This window comes from Atractosteus spatula, chromosome 3 (genome assembly GCF_055471065.1).
Source record: "Atractosteus spatula isolate fAtrSpa1 chromosome 3, fAtrSpa1.hap1, whole genome shotgun sequence".
Taxonomy (NCBI): Eukaryota; Metazoa; Chordata; class Actinopteri; order Semionotiformes; family Lepisosteidae; genus Atractosteus; species Atractosteus spatula.
In genome coordinates, this window is record NC_142708.1 from 55,346,398 (window position 1) to 55,352,493 (window position 6,096).

A 6,096-nucleotide genomic window follows, 5' to 3' on the forward strand; every position below is an offset into this window, starting at 1 on the left:
CCTCTACCTTCCTCCTGTAGGCATCCTTGCTCTCTCTTAACTTCTGCTTTAGCTCCCTCTGTACACGCTTGACCTCTTCCTTATCCCCCCTCCTAAAGGCTCTCCTCTTGTCATTCAGAAGAGCCTTCAGGTCGCTGGTGATCCAGGGTTTGTTATTGGAAAAGCAGTGTACGTCTTTGGTGGGGATGGTGTTGTCTACGCAGAAGTTAATGTAGTCAGTGACACAGTCCACCATGCTGTCTATGTCGTCCCCATGTGGTTCGCACAGCACATCCCAGTCGGTGGCCTCCAAAGCACCACGTAGATCCTCCATAGCCTCCTGAGACCATCTCCTCACAGTCCTCATGGTCGCAGGTTGGCGCTGGACAATAGGCGTGCATAGTGGTGTAAGCAAGACAAGGTTGTGATCTGATCTGCCAAGTGGGGGAAGGGCTGTGGAACTATATGCATTCTTAGCATTGGCATATAAGAAGTCCAGTGTTTTGTTTTCTCTGGTCGGGCACTTAACAAACTGGTGGAAAGTAGGCAAAGTGGTGGAAATAGATACGTGGTTAAAGTCCCCTGAAATAGCTATAAAAGCGCTAGGGTGCTTTGTTTGTAGCCTGGCTCTGACTGTGTTTATGACGTCACACGCTACCTCTGCATTTGCCGTAGGTGGAATGTAAACAACAACAAAGATGGCGCCTGTAAACTCCCGCGGCAGATAGTATGGACGCAGTCCTATGGCTACCAGTTCGATGTCCGGGTTACAGACGCGCTCCTTAACATGAGTATGTCCAGGATTACACCATCTGTTGTTGACAAGCACCGCGAGCCCCCCTCCTTTCCTCTTACCACTCTCTGTGTTTCTGTCCGCCCGCACCGTCTGAAAGCCGCCTATGGTAACGTTCGAGTCCGGAATAAGTTCCTGCAGCCACGTCTCGGTGACACACATTAAAACTGTTTCAAAACATAACTTAAAACTAATTAAAATTAGTTTTAAGTTATCAAAAATATTAGTGTCTCACCTCAGGCTCAACAATGGAACAAGGCTCAGAGAATGGAAATTTTGAGGATCTGCAGATTGAAAATGGGATGTGAACTAATGCCCTAGAAACTTTTAGCACATAGCTGTGAGAAATTGTCAGATCAATAAACTACTAACAACCATACAGTACATGCTTCATTTAAATGTGGTAGAAGAGCCTGAAGCCTATTCTAGAAGCAGAGGTCACACAATGGTGACAGTCCAGATACTGTACATCCATTATCCTAGTGCAAATTAACCATGGACATAAACCAGAGCCCAAGCAAAAACTTTTGCAAGTTTTACACAGAAAATGATCCCAGTCAAGAATTACTTCTGGTTCCCAAGAGCTATGAATCAGCCTTAACCAATAACTGTTACAATGCAGCCCAATTACTAACAACTAAACAAGTATCATGACTTCTTTTTGTGATCAGATCTCTTCAGATCTAGGACAGTGAATCTACCAGTTTTGTCCAGTTGTAGAAGAAAATGAATATTGGCGATTAGTATGAATTGAAATTACTATATAAATTGGAAGACTGTTTCAACTTCCCAATGCACTTGCAAGGTAAAAGAGTTAGTCAAATAGTGGTACAACCTAAAAAAAGGTACAGATCACAAAAAGCCTCAAAACCATGTACACTCATGAAAAATCCTGAAAACATTATTTTTAAGACCTGTAAGTATTTCCATAATGTCTTGCAAACAACATTAAATTTCCAAGTACCATGACAAACTTTTTGGATACTCTTCAGGAAAGAGTTAGCATTTTTCTGGATAATCTATTAGGTTGTAGGCAGTACAATGTCTTAATGCAAAGAAACTAATGATGCTTATTGATCTTAGCATGTTTGAAGACAAGATACAAGCTTCTTCACTCAGAATTTTAGATTTATCTGTCAACTTTTCTTTGAGATGTTGTCATCGGCTGTCTGGGGTCTAACCACAAATTGACCACTGCACTTATTCACTGTGACAGCTGGTCACTAAGCCCTTGGAAATATCCAGGCTTGAGTCCAGTAGTAAAATTTCTGTTATGAATGTTTAAAATCATTACCCTTATTTTGAAAAAAATATCAGATATTTTAAAAAACAGGTCAACTGCAAAAAAACATAATACATATGGCATAGCGTTTTTCCTTTTTAAGTGATGGTAAAAAAGCTTCTCCCTGGAACATTCTTGCCCTGTAGATTTATGCACATTGTTTTTGCTGATTATGTCTGCTCTCTATTGTGCCTTTGTAGTGTTGCCTACAAGCCTCATACAATACACATATCATTTGTATATATGTATATACAAAATTGTATTTAATTTCTAAAGAACAGCTGAAGTAACTACCCAGCTTAAAGAGAAACAGTGTTATTTTGTTCCTGCTTTTGGCTTTGAGGGTTGAAAGGGAGAAACTAAGATGGCTTTAATATACTATGTCCAAAAGTTAACAATAACAGACTCAATGGTCCTATGTCTGTGCCGAATTTTGACCATGGTGAACAGCAATTTTATTTAGGTAAGTATCAGATTTTATATAACAATGTTTTAAGCAAGAAAATGAAATGCAAAGCATAAACAAACCACAGGTTTAGCCCCTTAACACTGCATTCAGTGAAACCAGATGCCACATGACAGCCATGGATTTCGTGATGCCATTCTCTTGTGTTAATATTCTGTGCATGTAAACCACACTCTTTTCTGTGAAAACAGCATGAGGACTGTACACATGGCTAATTTGCATATGAATTACATCCTTTTGCTTTCATTTGCATGACATTGGGCTAACAGCTTCTCTTATCAAGTGAAACATTCGAGGCTCATGTTAACCCCAAAAAGAATAGGGTGGCTTCTTTGGGTTGAGCAGAATGTCTTGAGTACAATTAGAACACACCTGTGAACTCTTGTTTTAAAGATAGCCTATTGAGTGGTCTGTCTCAGAAGGATTACATCCTACAATAGTACCTTCATTTCTTAAGTGGTGCTGTTACCTCTGATCTAATTTTAATTAATTAATGCTTACACATGCCCACATACAGTTTGGTTGCTCTGTATTTTGAAAGTGTTTTCATATATACAGTAGGTGAGCCAGTGTGACCACTTGCTCTGAACTATTTAGGCTGAGCCTGCGAAACTCAGTAGAGATGGGCATCCTGTCATGAGCTACACTCCAGTTTTATAAATGTACCCTCATTTAACAGTGTATTTTATTACTTTTCACCTTGTTGAATCTCATGATTTGCTGCATTAGAAGATGCTGTGAAGTTTGTATTGCCCTAATGTGTCACCACTTCCCTTATTTAGTGTATTTTGCCCATCAAACTCAGATTGTTTTTTATAATGGCTAATTGCAAGACTGTAATCAAATTTACATTGTCTAATTATTAGTCATATACTGTAACAACTCATCAGTACTATTTTTTTCACCATTCTTTCAAGGAATTTGAAATTCTTGGGATTGATTCTTTCAGTCTTGCATTTTAATTTTTTATCTCAAGAAACTTTATTGTAAACCTAAAGCTGTAGAAAGTTATCACATTCAAAACACATGGTTATAGCACTTCCTAATTATTTCAATTATTTTTTTTTATTTTAGTATTATTTACTTAGCTGATGCTTTTATCCTAATCAATTCATTCTTATACCTATTTATCAGTCTTTTCTTGAGTCCTCTGCAGTATGTCTGAAGTATGCTGTTCAACAGTTGGAACAGTAGAATCCTCATGTCGGGACTTAAATCCAAAACTACAGTTCTGAGGCAGAATCTTAACCACTCCTCTCTTAGTAAATTATTGATCCAAAGATATAATGCTACCATCTATTAAAGGAGTGCTAGAAGCAGTTGTCAGGAACATGGCTGGCTGGCTTTTTAAAAAGAAACCAGGGAAACATGACTTTAAAAATTGCCCCCTGTTTCCAGTTACTTCTGAATTTGCTCTCAGTAATCATTTGTGTCTCCAGTCCTTATTTACTTCAGCAGGCTTGAGCAGTCTGCTGGGCTGTCCATTACATTCATGATTCTGAAAGCTAATATAAAATCCTTCATCATCCCATCTGATCAAGATTAAGAGAATCAATTATTTTAATCTTTAGATCACATTTTCGTTGGGAAAAAGTAATTTTCCCCAAACTTTTCTAGGTAGTTACTGAACATCAATATTTGATGACCAGTTTTGAAAACTATTAAAAATGAAGTTTCAGCCTCCTTAAATGCCCCACTTTTCAAAAATGCCTAAGTACAGTACCTTTCTTCATACCTTGTAGTATACATCCATAATACATGTACAAATTTGAACTTGGAGCATTAAATGTTGTCTGGCTAGTCATGAATACCTATTTTTTTGTTTCACCTGAATATTAAACAAGTTTAGTAATAAAACCACCAGAGTCATAATCATTGATGTACATCACAAAAATAATGTCCCAAACATAGATCCAGATGTTCCTCCGCATGTTAAACCTGCAGTTTTGCAGTTTTTTGCAATAGAAGCTTGCAATATAATGTCCCATGTTACAGAATGAGCTCCTGAAGTATACTGTAGTTTAGCATAAACCACATTTAAGGAAATGAAGATTATTGTTCATACAGTAGATTCCCAGCTACGATATCTCAGCTCTCACTTTACATGTGAGCAGTACCCAAAATTTGGTAACACCTGACCTTATGTACCCTTGGATTCAAAAGCAGAATAATAATGTCATAATCTAGGATTATGATCTCTTAGCAAATTGCTAAAGGTGAAAGTTGGTTGATATTTTTCTAGTTTAAAGAATTTGAACAGAAATGGTCCATGTTTTTCTTTCAAAATAATTACATCAGGAAGAATGTAAGGACACAAATGTAAACTTCTTAAGAGATGTTACAGCAAAAACAGCAAGCTCCTACAGGCTAAATATCCTGATCTTATAATTCATTTTCTTATACTCTTAAGATAAAGAAAAATATTTCAGATGCAAATGAAGAATGCATGTTCTATAAAAAAAATAACAGTTCCCTTTAGCACAATTCTTTATAAAGTTTTCTTAATTGAAACAGTTACATGAACATCACCATATAATAATGTGCATCTTGTAGTCTTAAGGTAGCTTTCTAAGCAAAAAGAAAAGCAAAAGTTTTGTGATTCAGTTTGTGAATATTCCATACTGTATATTCAATTTTTCACTCTCTTTTGCATGACATGCAGTGCTGATTCTAGTCAATTTCTCTTTTTTTTTAATCTCTTGGGATGTGAAGGTAGCGGAGACGGGGGGCAGAGAGTTCAGTGGAAGTTCAGTGAGTCACTGCAGGACTGGCGTGCAGAGGACTGCAGGATACAGAGAGCACCGCATGTATTCTCAGATGTGATATGCTTTGGAGGAATTCAGTTCTGAATAGAAGACAAAGATCCACCTGACAGAGAATGGATTAAAGACCATCACAGAGCACGTCTTCATTGTTCTTCATTGTAAAAATGCATATCAGCTCCGTACGCCTCATAAGGATTCTGACAATATTATGTTTATGACTGCCTCTAAGGGCATTCTTCACTGCATAGAATGGTATTTAACAAGCTCTGGAATTTTCCTTTTCTTGTTACTTTTCTTTTGGTTGTGAAGTGCCTGCACAGCTGTCACATTTTTACTACAATAATAGGATGAGCTACATGAGTTGGTACATTCAGATTATGCGCATGCTTGTTTGGTGATGCACCTGGTTATTAGAAATGTTTTTCATTTTTCCCTCTCTGGGTTTTCCACTTAATTAGCTTTGTCTGGTGCTGAGATTTACTGAAAACTTAATTCAGGCTACAAGGTGGGAAGAGCCAGATGTGACATTTTAGGATCTTTTAAGGTTTTTGAATCATGAGAATCTTAAAAGGGGAAAACAAGTAAGGAGTATTTGGGGGGGGTTTATATTTTAATTTTAATTAGAATCTGAAAAATGCTCAAAATACTAACTTTTGTATATATAAAACAGCTACAACACCCTCATACTATGTTTTCCGGCCATCTGCAATTTACTCAGTGCAGTTTTCATCAGGAAGGGGATTTAGAAGGATAAACATCAGACAACGAAATTAATGTCTGTTTGTGTTCCCATCTGGGTCACTAATAGTTC